Here is a 15,837-nt window from a genome sequence, read left to right on the forward strand (position 1 = left end):
CAAAAACGCTTTATTTCGCCAAGACAATGCGTTTCTCACTGTTACATGCATTTGAATGGGAAACTCGCCTGAGACAAAGTATAGGTTTTCATTATGTGAATGATTTTAAAATCTTAGCTCAAACGGCTGCAAAACCTGTTTGCCCAGCACGGGGATATTGAGTTCTATAAGATAAAGCCATAAACATGTTTGTCTGAGTCTTCTATCAAAAGTTACAGCGATTTATATGAAGTTGTTCAAAAACGCTTTATTTCGCCAAGACAATGCGTTTCTCACTGTTACATGCATTTGAATGGGAAACTCGCCTGAGACAAAGTATAGGTTTTCATTATGTGAATAATTTTAAAAGCTTAGCTCAAACAGCTGCCCAGCACGGGGACATTGAGTTCTATAAGATAAAGCCATAAACATGTTTGTCTGAGTCTTCTATCAAAAGTTACAGCGATTTATATGAAGTTGTTCAAAAACGCTTTCTTTCGCCAAGACAGTGCGTTTCTCACTGTTACATGCATTTGAATGGGAAACTCGCCTGAGACAAAGTATAGGTTTTCATTATGTGAATGATTTTAAAATCTTAGCTCAATCGGCTGCAAAACCTGTTTGCCCAGCAGGGGGATATTGAGTTCTAGAAGATAAAGCCATAAACATGTTTGTCTGAGTCTTCTATCAAAAGTTACAGCAATTTATATGAAGTTTTTCAAAAATGCTTTCTTTCGCCAAGACAGTGTGTTTCTCACTGTTACATGCATTTGAATGGGAAACTCGCCTGAAACAAAGTATAGGTTTTCATTATGTAAATAATTTTAAAATCTTAGCTCAATCGGCTGCAAAACCTGTTTGCCCAGCAGGGGGATATTGAGTTCTAGAAGATAAAGCCATAAACATGTTTGTCTGAGTCTTCTATCAAAAGTTACAGCGATTTATATGAAGTTGTTCAAAAACGCTTTCTTTCGCCAAGACAATGCGTTTCTCACTGTTACATGCATTTGAATGGGAAACTCGCCTGAGACAAAGTATAGGTTTTCATTATGTGAATGATTTTAAAATCTTAGCTCAAACGGCTGCAAAACGGGGATATTGAGTTCTATAAGATAAAGCCATGAACATGTGTTTCTGAGTCTTCTATCAAAAGTTACAGCGATTTATATGAAGTTGTTCAAAAACGCTTTATTTCGCCAAGACAATGCGTTTCTCACTGTTACATGCATTTGAATGGGAAACTCGCCTGAGACAAAGTATAGGTTTTCATTATGTGAATAATTTTAAAAGCTTAGCTCAAACAGCTGCCCAGCACGGGGATATTGAGTTCTATAAGATAAAGCCATAAACATGTTTGTCTGAGTCTTCTATCAAAAGTTACAGCGATTTATATGAAGTTGTTCAAAAACGCTTTATTTCGCCAAGACAATGCGTTTCTCACTGTTACATGCATTTCAATGGGAAACTCGCCTGAGACAAAGTATAGGTTTTCATTATGTGAATAATTTTAAAATCTTAGCTCAAACGGCTGCAAAACCTGTTTGCCCAGCACGGGGATATTGAGTTCTATAAGATAAAGCCATAAACATGTTTGTCTGAGTCTTCTATCAAAAGTTACAGCGATTTATATGAAGTTGTTCAAAAACGCTTTATTTCGCCAAGACAATGCGTTTCTCACTGTTACATGCATTTGAATGGGAAACTCGCCTGAGACAAAGTATAGGTTTTCATTATGTGAATGATTTTAAAATCTTAGCTCAAACGGCTGCAAAACGGGGATATTGAGTTCTATAAGATAAAGCCATGAACATGTTTGTCTGAGTCTTCTATCAAAAGTTACAGCGATTTATATGAAGTTGTACGAAAATGCTTTCTTTCGCCAAGACAGTGTGTTTCTCACTGTTACATGCATTTGAATGGGAAACTCGCCCGAGACAAAGTATAGGTTTTCATTATGTGAATAATTTTAAAAGCTTAGCTCAAACAGCTGCCCAGCACGGGGATATTGAGTTCTATAAGATAAAGCCATAAACATGTTTGTCTGAGTCTTCTATCAAAAGTTACAGCGATTTATATGAAGTTGTTCAAAAACGCTTTATTTCGCCAAGACAATGCGTTTCTCACTGTTACATGCATTTGAATGGGAAACTCGCCTGAGACAAAGTATAGGTTTTCATTATGTGAATAATTTTAAAAGCTTAGCTCAAACAGCTGCCCAGCACGGGGACATTGAGTTCTATAAGATAAAGCCATAAACATGTTTGTCTGAGTCTTCTATCAAAAGTTACAGCGATTTATATGAAGTTGTTCAAAAACGCTTTATTTCGCCAAGACAATGCGTTTCTCACTGTTACATGCATTTGAATGGGAAACTCGCCTGAGACAAAGTATAGGTTTTCATTATGTGAATGATTTTAAAATCTTAGCTCAAACGGCTGCAAAACCTGTTTGCCCAGCACGGGGATATTGAGTTCTGTAAGATAAAGCCATAAACATGTTTGTCTGAGTCCTCTATCAAAAGTTACAGCGATTTATATGAAGTTGTACGAAAATGCTTTCTTTCGCCAAGACAGTGTGTTTCTCACTGTTACATGCATTTGAATGGGAAACTCGCCTGAAACAAAGTATAGGTTTTCATTATGTGAACAATTTTAAAAGCTTAGCTCAATCGGCTGCAAAACCTGTTTGCCCAGCACGGGGATATTGAGTTCTATAAGATAAAGCCATAAACATGTTTGTCTGAGTCTTCTATCAAAAGTTACAGCGATTTATATGAAGTTGTTCAAAAACGCTTTATTTCGCCAAGACAATGCGTTTCTCACTGTTACATGCATTTGAATGGGAAACTCGCCTGAGACAAAGTATAGGTTTTCATTATGTGAATAATTTTAAAAGCTTAGCTCAAACAGCTGCCCAGCATGGGAACATTGAGTTCTATAAGATAAAGCCATAAACATGTTTGTCTGAGTCTTCTATCAAAAGTTACAGCGATTTATATGAAGTTGTTCAAAAACGCTTTCTTTCGCCAAGACAGTGCGTTTCTCACTGTTACATGCATTTGAATGGGAAACTCGCCTGAGACAAAGTATAGGTTTTCATTATGTGAATGATTTTAAAATCTTAGCTCAAACGGCTGCAAAACGGGGATATTGAGTTCTATAAGATAAAGCCATGAACATGTGTTTCTGAGTCTTCTATCAAAAGTTACAGCGATTTATATGAAGTTGTACGAAAATGCTTTCTTTCGCCAAGACAGTGTGTTTCTCACTGTTACATGCATTTGAATGGGAAACTCGCCCGAGACAAAGTATAGGTTTTCATTATGTGAATAATTTTAAAAGCTTAGCTCAAACAGCTGCCCAGCACGGGGATATTGAGTTCTATAAGATAAAGCCATAAACATGTTTGTCTGAGTCTTCTATCAAAAGTTACAGCGATTTATATGAAGTTGTTCAAAAACGCTTTATTTCGCCAAGACAATGCGTTTCTCACTGTTACATGCATTTGAATGGGAAACTCGCCTGAGACAAAGTATAGGTTTTCATTATGTGAATAATTTTAAAAGCTTAGCTCAAACAGCTGCCCAGCACGGGGACATTGAGTTCTATAAGATAAAGCCATAAACATGTTTGTCTGAGTCTTCTATCAAAAGTTACAGCGATTTATATGAAGTTGTTCAAAAACGCTTTATTTCGCCAAGACAATGCGTTTCTCACTGTTACATGCATTTGAATGGGAAACTCGCCTGAGACAAAGTATAGGTTTTCATTATGTGAATAATTTTAAAAGCTTAGCTCAAACAGCTGCCCAGCACGGGGACATTGAGTTCTATAAGATAAAGCCATGAACATGTGTTTCTGAGTCTTCTATCAAAAGTTACAGCGATTTATATGAAGTTGTTCAAAAACGCTTTATTTCGCCAAGACAATGCGTTTCTCACTGTTACATGCATTTGAATGGGAAACTCGCCTGAGACAAAGTATAGGTTTTCATTATGTGAATAATTTTAAAAGCTTAGCTCAAACAGCTGCCCAGCATGGGAACATTGAGTTCTATAAGATAAAGCCATAAACATGTTTGTCTGAGTCTTCTATCAAAAGTTACAGCGATTTATATGAAGTTGTTCAAAAACGCTTTCTTTCGCCAAGACAGTGCGTTTCTCACTGTTACATGCATTTGAATGGGAAACTCGCCTGAGACAAAGTATAGGTTTTCATTATGTGAATGATTTTAAAATCTTAGCTCAAACGGCTGCAAAACGGGGATATTGAGTTCTATAAGATAAAGCCATGAACATGTGTTTCTGAGTCTTCTATCAAAAGTTACAGCGATTTATATGAAGTTGTACGAAAATGCTTTCTTTCGCCAAGACAGTGTGTTTCTCACTGTTACATGCATTTGAATGGGAAACTCGCCCGAGACAAAGTATAGGTTTTCATTATGTGAATAATTTTAAAAGCTTAGCTCAAACAGCTGCCCAGCACGGGGATATTGAGTTCTATAAGATAAAGCCATAAACATGTTTGTCTGAGTCTTCTATCAAAAGTTACAGCGATTTATATGAAGTTGTTCAAAAACGCTTTATTTCGCCAAGACAATGCGTTTCTCACTGTTACATGCATTTGAATGGGAAACTCGCCTGAGACAAAGTATAGGTTTTCATTATGTGAATAATTTTAAAAGCTTAGCTCAAACAGCTGCCCAGCATGGGAACATTGAGTTCTATAAGATAAAGCCATAAACATGTTTGTCTGAGTCTTCTATCAAAAGTTACAGCGATTTATATGAAGTTGTTCAAAAACGCTTTCTTTCGCCAAGACAGTGCGTTTCTCACTGTTACATGCATTTGAATGGGAAACTCGCCTGAGACAAAGTATAGGTTTTCATTATGTGAATGATTTTAAAATCTTAGCTCAAACGGCTGCAAAACGGGGATATTGAGTTCTATAAGATAAAGCCATGAACATGTGTTTCTGAGTCTTCTATCAAAAGTTACAGCGATTTATATGAAGTTGTACGAAAATGCTTTCTTTCGCCAAGACAGTGTGTTTCTCACTGTTACATGCATTTGAATGGGAAACTCGCCCGAGACAAAGTATAGGTTTTCATTATGTGAATAATTTTAAAAGCTTAGCTCAAACAGCTGCCCAGCACGGGGATATTGAGTTCTATAAGATAAAGCCATAAACATGTTTGTCTGAGTCTTCTATCAAAAGTTACAGCGATTTATATGAAGTTGTTCAAAAACGCTTTATTTCGCCAAGACAATGCGTTTCTCACTGTTACATGCATTTGAATGGGAAACTCGCCTGAGACAAAGTATAGGTTTTCATTATGTGAATAATTTTAAAAGCTTAGCTCAAACAGCTGCCCAGCACGGGGACATTGAGTTCTATAAGATAAAGCCATAAACATGTTTGTCTGAGTCTTCTATCAAAAGTTACAGCGATTTATATGAAGTTGTTCAAAAACGCTTTATTTCGCCAAGACAATGCGTTTCTCACTGTTACATGCATTTGAATGGGAAACTCGCCTGAGACAAAGTATAGGTTTTCATTATGTGAATAATTTTAAAAGCTTAGCTCAAACAGCTGCCCAGCACGGGGACATTGAGTTCTATAAGATAAAGCCATGAACATGTGTTTCTGAGTCTTCTATCAAAAGTTACAGCGATTTATATGAAGTTGTTCAAAAACGCTTTATTTCGCCAAGACAATGCGTTTCTCACTGTTACATGCATTTGAATGGGAAACTCGCCTGAGACAAAGTATAGGTTTTCATTATGTGAATAATTTTAAAAGCTTAGCTCAAACAGCTGCCCAGCATGGGAACATTGAGTTCTATAAGATAAAGCCATAAACATGTTTGTCTGAGTCTTCTATCAAAAGTTACAGCGATTTATATGAAGTTGTTCAAAAACGCTTTCTTTCGCCAAGACAGTGCGTTTCTCACTGTTACATGCATTTGAATGGGAAACTCGCCTGAGACAAAGTATAGGTTTTCATTATGTGAATGATTTTAAAATCTTAGCTCAAACGGCTGCAAAACGGGGATATTGAGTTCTATAAGATAAAGCCATGAACATGTGTTTCTGAGTCTTCTATCAAAAGTTACAGCGATTTATATGAAGTTGTACGAAAATGCTTTCTTTCGCCAAGACAGTGTGTTTCTCACTGTTACATGCATTTGAATGGGAAACTCGCCCGAGACAAAGTATAGGTTTTCATTATGTGAATAATTTTAAAAGCTTAGCTCAAACAGCTGCCCAGCACGGGGATATTGAGTTCTATAAGATAAAGCCATAAACATGTTTGTCTGAGTCTTCTATCAAAAGTTACAGCGATTTATATGAAGTTGTTCAAAAACGCTTTATTTCGCCAAGACAATGCGTTTCTCACTGTTACATGCATTTGAATGGGAAACTCGCCTGAGACAAAGTATAGGTTTTCATTATGTGAATAATTTTAAAAGCTTAGCTCAAACAGCTGCCCAGCACGGGGACATTGAGTTCTATAAGATAAAGCCATAAACATGTTTGTCTGAGTCTTCTATCAAAAGTTACAGCGATTTATATGAAGTTGTTCAAAAACGCTTTCTTTCGCCAAGACAATGCGTTTCTCACTGTTACATGCATTTGAATGGGAAACTCGCCTGAGACAAAGTATAGGTTTTCATTATGTGAATAATTTTAAAAGCTTAGCTCAAACAGCTGCCCAGCACGGGGACATTGAGTTCTATAAGATAAAGCCATGAACATGTGTTTCTGAGTCTTCTATCAAAAGTTACAGCGATTTATATGAAGTTGTTCAAAAACGCTTTATTTCGCCAAGACAATGCGTTTCTCACTGTTACATGCATTTGAATGGGAAACTCGCCTGAGACAAAGTATAGGTTTTCATTATGTGAATAATTTTAAAAGCTTAGCTCAAACAGCTGCCCAGCACGGGGACCTTGAGTTCTATAAGATAAAGCCATAAACATGTTTGTCTGAGTCTTCTATCAAAAGTTACAGCGATTTATATGAAGTTGTTCAAAAACGCTTTCTTTCGCCAAGACAGTGCGTTTCTCACTGTTACATGCATTTGAATGGGAAACTCGCCTGAGACAAAGTATAGGTTTTCATTATGTGAATGATTTTAAAATCTTAGCTCAAACGGCTGCAAAACGGGGATATTGAGTTCTATAAGATAAAGCCATGAACATGTGTTTCTGAGTCTTCTATCAAAAGTTACAGCGATTTATATGAAGTTGTACGAAAATGCTTTCTTTCGCCAAGACAGTGTGTTTCTCACTGTTACATGCATTTGAATGGGAAACTCGCCCGAGACAAAGTATAGGTTTTCATTATGTGAATAATTTTAAAAGCTTAGCTCAAACAGCTGCCCAGCACGGGGATATTGAGTTCTATAAGATAAAGCCATAAACATGTTTGTCTGAGTCTTCTATCAAAAGTTACAGCGATTTATATGAAGTTGTTCAAAAACGCTTTATTTCGCCAAGACAATGCGTTTCTCACTGTTACATGCATTTGAATGGGAAACTCGCCTGAGACAAAGTATAGGTTTTCATTATGTGAATAATTTTAAAAGCTTAGCTCAAACAGCTGCCCAGCACGGGGACATTGAGTTCTATAAGATAAAGCCATAAACATGTTTGTCTGAGTCTTCTATCAAAAGTTACAGCGATTTATATGAAGTTGTTCAAAAACGCTTTATTTCGCCAAGACAATGCGTTTCTCACTGTTACATGCATTTGAATGGGAAACTCGCCTGAGACAAAGTATAGGTTTTCATTATGTGAATAATTTTAAAAGCTTAGCTCAAACAGCTGCCCAGCACGGGGACATTGAGTTCTATAAGATAAAGCCATGAACATGTGTTTCTGAGTCTTCTATCAAAAGTTACAGCGATTTATATGAAGTTGTTCAAAAACGCTTTCTTTCGCCAAGACAATGCGTTTCTCACTGTTACATGCATTTGAATGGGAAACTCGCCTGAAACAAAGTATAGGTTTTCATTATGTGAATAATTTTAAAATCTTAGCTCAAACGGCTGCAAAACCTGTTTGCCCAGCATGGGGATATTGAGTTCTATAAGATAAAGCCATAAACATGTTTGTCTGAGTCCTCTATCAAAAGTTACAGCGATTTATATGAAGTTGTTCAAAAACGCTTTATTTCGCCAAGACAGTGTGTTTCTCACTGTTACATGCATTTGAATGGGAAACTCGCCCGAGACAAAGTATAGGTTTTCATTATGTGAATAATTTTAAAAGCTTAGCTCAAACAGCTGCCCAGCACGGGGATATTGAGTTCTATAAGATAAAGCCATAAACATGTTTGTCTGAGTCTTCTATCAAAAGTTACAGCGATTTATATGAAGTTGTTCAAAAACGCTTTATTTCGCCAAGACAATGCGTTTCTCACTGTTACATGCATTTGAATGGGAAACTCGCCTGAAACAAAGTATAGGTTTTCATTATGTGAATAATTTTAAAATCTTAGCTCAATCGGCTGCAAAACCTGTTTGCCCAGCACGGGGATATTGAGTTCTATAAGGTAAAGCCATGAACATGTGTTTCTGAGTCTTCTATCAAAAGTTACAGCGATTTATATGAAGTTGTACGAAAATGCTTTCTTTCGCCAAGACAGTGTGTTTCTCACTGTTACATGCATTTGAATGGGAAACTCGCCCGAGACAAAGTATAGGTTTTCATTATGTGAATAATTTTAAAAGCTTTGCTCAAACAGCTGCCCAGCACGGGGATATTGAGTTCTATAAGATAAAGCCATAAACATGTTTGTCTGAGTCTTCTATCAAAAGTTACAGCGATTTATATGAAGTTGTTCAAAAACGCTTTCTTTCGCCAAGACAATGCGTTTCTCACTGTTACATGCATTTGAATGGGAAACTCGCCTGAGACAAAGTATAGGTTTTCATTATGTGAATAATTTTAAAAGCTTAGCTCAAACAGCTGCCCAGCACGGGGACATTGAGTTCTATAAGATAAAGCCATAAACATGTTTGTCTGAGTCTTCTATCAAAAGTTACAGCGATTTATATGAAGTTGTTCAAAAACGCTTTCTTTCGCCAAGACAGTGCGTTTCTCACTGTTACATGCATTTCAATGGGAAACTCGCCTGAGACAAAGTATAGGTTTTCATTATGTGAATGATTTTAAAATCTTAGCTCAAACGGCTGCAAAACCTGTTTGCCCAGCACGGGGATATTGAGTTCTATAAGATAAAGCCATAAACATGTTTGTCTGAGTCTTCTATCAAAAGTTACAGCGATTTATATGAAGTTGTTCAAAAACGCTTTATTTCGCCAAGACAGTGTGTTTCTCACTGTTACATGCATTTGAATGGGAAACTCGCCCGAGACAAAGTATAGGTTTTCATTATGTGAATAATTTTAAAAGCTTAGCTCAAACAGCTGCCCAGCACGGGGATATTGAGTTCTATAAGATAAAGCCATAAACATGTTTGTCTGAGTCTTCTATCAAAAGTTACAGCGATTTATATGAAGTTGTTCAAAAACGCTTTATTTCGCCAAGACAATGCGTTTCTCACTGTTACATGCATTTGAATGGGAAACTCGCCTGAGACAAAGTATAGGTTTTCATTATGTGAATAATTTTAAAAGCTTAGCTCAAACAGCTGCCCAGCACGGGGGCATTGAGTTCTATAAGATAAAGCCATAAACATGTTTGTCTGAGTCTTCTATCAAAAGTTACAGCGATTTATATGAAGTTGTTCAAAAACGCTTTCTTTCGCCAAGACAATGCGTTTCTCACTGTTACATGCATTTGAATGGGAAACTCGCCTGAGACAAAGTATAGGTTTTCATTATGTGAATGATTTTAAAATCTTAGCTCAAACGGCTGCAAAACCTGTTTGCCCAGCACGGGGATATTGAGTTCTATAAGATAAAGCCATAAACATGTTTGTCTGAGTCTTCTATCAAAAGTTACAGCGATTTATATGAAGTTGTTCAAAAACGCTTTATTTCGCCAAGACAATGCGTTTCTCACTGTTACATGCATTTGAATGGGAAACTCGCCCGAGACAAAGTATAGGTTTTCATTATGTGAATAATTTTAAAAGCTTAGCTCAAACAGCTGCCCAGCACGGGGATATTGAGTTCTATAAGATAAAGCCATAAACATGTTTGTCTGAGTCTTCTATCAAAAGTTACAGCGATTTATATGAAGTTGTTCAAAAACGCTTTCTTTCGCCAAGACAGTGCGTTTCTCACTGTTACATGCATTTGAATGGGAAACTCGCCTGAGACAAAGTATAGGTTTTCATTATGTGAATAATTTTAAAATCTTAGCTCAAACGGCTGCAAAACCTGTTTGCCCAGCACGGGGATATTGAGTTCTATAAGATAAAGCCATAAACATGTTTGTCTGAGTCTTCTATCAAAAGTTACAGCGATTTATATGAAGTTGTTCAAAAACGCTTTCTTTCGCCAAGACAATGCGTTTCTCACTGTTACATGCATTTGAATGGGAAACTCGCCTGAGACAAAGTATAGGTTTTCATTATGTGAATAATTTTAAAAGCTTAGCTCAAACAGCTGCCCAGCACGGGGATATTGAGTTCTATAAGATAAAGCCATAAACATGTTTGTCTGAGTCTTCTATCAAAAGTTACAGCGATTTATATGAAGTTGTTCAAAAACGCTTTCTTTCGCCAAGACAATGCGTTTCTCACTGTTACATGCATTTGAAAGGGAAACTCGCCTGAAACAAAGTATAGGTTTTCATTATGTGAATAATTTTAAAATCTTAGCTCAAACGGCTGCAAAACCTGTTTGCCCAGCACGGGGATATTGAGTTCTATAAGATAAAGCCATAAACATGTTTGTCTGAGTCTTCTATCAAAAGTTACAGCGATTTATATGAAGTTGTTCAAAAACGCTTTCTTTCGCCAAGACAATGCGTTTCTCACTGTTACATGCATTTGAATGGGAAACTCGCCTGAGACAAAGTATAGGTTTTCATTATGTGAATAATTTTAAAAGCTTAGCTCAAACAGCTGCCCAGCACGGGGACATTGAGTTCTATAAGATAAAGCCATAAACATGTTTGTCTGAGTCTTCTATCAAAAGTTACAGCGATTTATATGAAGTTGTTCAAAAACGCTTTCTTTCGCCAAGACAGTGCGTTTCTCACTGTTACATGCATTTGAATGGGAAACTCGCCTGAGACAAAGTATAGGTTTTCATTATGTGAATGATTTTAAAATCTAAGCTCAAACGGCTGCAAAACCTGTTTGCCCAGCACGGGGATATTGAGTTCTATAAGATAAAGCCATAAACATGTTTGTCTGAGTCTTCTATCAAAAGTTACAGCGATTTATATGAAGTTGTTCAAAAACGCTTTATTTCGCCAAGACAGTGTGTTTCTCACTGTTACATGCATTTGAATGGGAAACTCGCCCGAGACAAAGTATAGGTTTTCATTATGTGAATAATTTTAAAAGCTTAGCTCAAACAGCTGCCCAGCACGGGGATATTGAGTTCTATAAGATAAAGCCATAAACATGTTTGTCTGAGTCTTCTATCAAAAGTTACAGCGATTTATATGAAGTTGTTCAAAAACGCTTTATTTCGCCAAGACAATGCGTTTCTCACTGTTACATGCATTTGAATGGGAAACTCGCCTGAGACAAAGTATAGGTTTTCATTATGTGAATAATTTTAAAAGCTTAGCTCAAACGGCTGCAACGGGGATATTGAGTTCTATAAGATAAAGCCATGAACATGTTTGTCTGAGTCTTCTATCAAAAGTTACAGCGATTTATATGAAGTTGTTCAAAAACGCTTTATTTCGCCAAGACAATGCGTTTCTCACTGTTACATGCATTTGAATGGGAAACTCGCCCGAGACAAAGTATAGGTTTTCATTATGTGAATAATTTTAAAAGCTTAGCTCAAACAGCTGCCCAGCACGGGGATATTGAGTTCTATAAGATAAAGCCATAAACATGTTTGTCTGAGTCTTCTATCAAAAGTTACAGCGATTTATATGAAGTTGTTCAAAAACGCTTTCTTTCGCCAAGACAATGCGTTTCTCACTGTTACATGCATTTGAATGGGAAACTCGCCTGAGACAAAGTATAGGTTTTCATTATGTGAATAATTTTAAAAGCTTAGCTCAAACAGCTGCCCAGCACGGGGACATTGAGTTCTATAAGATAAAGCCATAAACATGTTTGTCTGAGTCTTCTATCAAAAGTTACAGCGATTTATATGAAGTTGTTCAAAAACGCTTTCTTTCGCCAAGACAGTGCGTTTCTCACTGTTACATGCATTTGAATGGGAAACTCGCCTGAGACAAAGTATAGGTTTTCATTATGTGAATGATTTTAAAATCTAAGCTCAAACGGCTGCAAAACCTGTTTGCCCAGCACGGGGATATTGAGTTCTATAAGATAAAGCCATAAACATGTTTGTCTGAGTCTTCTATCAAAAGTTACAGCGATTTATATGAAGTTGTTCAAAAACGCTTTATTTCGCCAAGACAATGCGTTTCTCACTGTTACATGCATTTGAATGGGAAACTCGCCTGAGACAAAGTATAGGTTTTCATTATGTGAATAATTTTAAAAGCTTAGCTCAAACAGCTGCCCAGCACGGGGATATTGAGTTCTATAAGATAAAGCCATAAACATGTTTGTCTGAGTCTTCTATCAAAAGTTACAGCGATTTATATGAAGTTGTTCAAAAACGCTTTATTTCGCCAAGACAATGCGTTTCTCACTGTTACATGCATTTGAATGGGAAACTCGCCTGAGACAAAGTATAGGTTTTCATTATGTGAATAATTTTAAAAGCTTAGCTCAAACAGCTGCCCAGCACGGGGACATTGAGTTCTATAAGATAAAGCCATAAACATGTTTGTCTGAGTCTTCTATCAAAAGTTACAGCGATTTATATGAAGTTGTTCAAAAACGCTTTATTTCGCCAAGACAATGCGTTTCTCACTGTTACATGCATTTGAAAGGGAAACTCGCCTGAAACAAAGTATAGGTTTTCATTATGTGAATAATTTTAAAATCTTAGCTCAAACGGCTGCAAAACCTGTTTGCCCAGCACGGGGATATTGAGTTCTATAAGATAAAGCCATAAACATGTTTGTCTGAGTCTTCTATCAAAAGTTACAGCGATTTATATGAAGTTGTTCAAAAACGCTTTCTTTCGCCAAGACAATGCGTTTCTCACTGTTACATGCATTTGAATGGGAAACTCGCCTGAGACAAAGTATAGGTTTTCATTATGTGAATAATTTTAAAAGCTTAGCTCAAACAGCTGCCCAGCACGGGGACATTGAGTTCTATAAGATAAAGCCATAAACATGTTTGTCTGAGTCTTCTATCAAAAGTTACAGCGATTTATATGAAGTTGTTCAAAAACGCTTTCTTTCGCCAAGACAGTGCGTTTCTCACTGTTACATGCATTTGAATGGGAAACTCGCCTGAGACAAAGTATAGGTTTTCATTATGTGAATGATTTTAAAATCTAAGCTCAAACGGCTGCAAAACCTGTTTGCCCAGCACGGGGATATTGAGTTCTATAAGATAAAGCCATAAACATGTTTGTCTGAGTCTTCTATCAAAAGTTACAGCGATTTATATGAAGTTGTTCAAAAACGCTTTATTTCGCCAAGACAGTGTGTTTCTCACTGTTACATGCATTTGAATGGGAAACTCGCCCGAGACAAAGTATAGGTTTTCATTATGTGAATAATTTTAAAAGCTTAGCTCAAACAGCTGCCCAGCACGGGGATATTGAGTTCTATAAGATAAAGCCATAAACATGTTTGTCTGAGTCTTCTATCAAAAGTTACAGCGATTTATATGAAGTTGTTCAAAAACGCTTTATTTCGCCAAGACAATGCGTTTCTCACTGTTACATGCATTTGAATGGGAAACTCGCCTGAGACAAAGTATAGGTTTTCATTATGTGAATAATTTTAAAAGCTTAGCTCAAACGGCTGCAACGGGGATATTGAGTTCTATAAGATAAAGCCATGAACATGTTTGTCTGAGTCTTCTATCAAAAGTTACAGCGATTTATATGAAGTTGTTCAAAAACGCTTTCTTTCGCCAAGACAATGCGTTTCTCACTGTTACATGCATTTGAATGGGAAACTCGCCTGAGACAAAGTATAGGTTTTCATTATGTGAATAATTTTAAAAGCTTAGCTCAAACAGCTGCCCAGCACGGGGACATTGAGTTCTATAAGATAAAGCCATAAACATGTTTGTCTGAGTCTTCTATCAAAAGTTACAGCGATTTATATGAAGTTGTTCAAAAACGCTTTCTTTCGCCAAGACAGTGCGTTTCTCACTGTTACATGCATTTGAATGGGAAACTCGCCTGAGACAAAGTATAGGTTTTCATTATGTGAATGATTTTAAAATCTAAGCTCAAACGGCTGCAAAACCTGTTTGCCCAGCACGGGGATATTGAGTTCTATAAGATAAAGCCATAAACATGTTTGTCTGAGTCTTCTATCAAAAGTTACAGCGATTTATATGAAGTTGTTCAAAAACGCTTTATTTCGCCAAGACAGTGTGTTTCTCACTGTTACATGCATTTGAATGGGAAACTCGCCCGAGACAAAGTATAGGTTTTCATTATGTGAATAATTTTAAAAGCTTAGCTCAAACAGCTGCCCAGCACGGGGATATTGAGTTCTATAAGATAAAGCCATAAACATGTTTGTCTGAGTCTTCTATCAAAAGTTACAGCGATTTATATGAAGTTGTTCAAAAACGCTTTATTTCGCCAAGACAATGCGTTTCTCACTGTTACATGCATTTGAATGGGAAACTCGCCTGAGACAAAGTATAGGTTTTCATTATGTGAATAATTTTAAAAGCTTAGCTCAAACGGCTGCAACGGGGATATTGAGTTCTATAAGATAAAGCCATGAACATGTTTGTCTGAGTCTTCTATCAAAAGTTACAGCGATTTATATGAAGTTGTTCAAAAACGCTTTATTTCGCCAAGACAATGCGTTTCTCACTGTTACATGCATTTGAATGGGAAACTCGCCCGAGACAAAGTATAGGTTTTCATTATGTGAATAATTTTAAAAGCTTAGCTCAAACAGCTGCCCAGCACGGGGATATTGAGTTCTATAAGATAAAGCCATGAACATGTTTGTCTGAGTCTTCTATCAAAAGTTACAGCGATTTATATGAAGTTGTTCAAAAACGCTTTCTTTCGCCAAGACAATGCGTTTCTCACTGTTACATGCATTTGAAAGGGAAACTCGCCCGAGACAAAGTATAGGTTTTCATTATGTGAATAATTTTAAAATCTTAGCTCAAACGGCTGCAACGGGGATATTGAGTTATATAAGATAAAGCCATAAACATGTTTGTCTGAGTCTTCTATCAAAAGTTACAGCGATTTATATGAAGTTGTTCAAAAACGCTTTCTTTCGCCAAGACAGTGTGTTTCTCACTGTTACATGCATTTGAAAGGGAAACTCGCCTGAAACAAAGTATAGGTTTTCATTATGTGAATAATTTTAAAATCTTAGCTCAAACGGCTGCAAAACCTGTTTGCCCAGCACGGGGATATTGAGTTCTATAAGATAAAGCCATAAACATGTTTGTCTGAGTCTTCTATCAAAAGTTACAGCGATTTATATGAAGTTGTTCAAAAACGCTTTCTTTCGCCAAGACAATGCGTTTCTCACTGTTACATGCATTTGAATGGGAAACTCGCCTGAGACAAAGTATAGGTTTTCATTATGTGAATAATTTTAAAAGCTTAGCTCAAACAGCTGCCCAGCACGGGGACATTGAGTTCTATAAGATAAAGCCATAAACATGTT

This window comes from Rhamphochromis sp. 'chilingali' (assembly GCF_963969265.1).
Source record: "Rhamphochromis sp. 'chilingali' genome assembly, chromosome: 6".
Lineage (NCBI taxonomy): Eukaryota > Metazoa > Chordata > Actinopteri > Cichliformes > Cichlidae > Rhamphochromis > Rhamphochromis sp. 'chilingali'.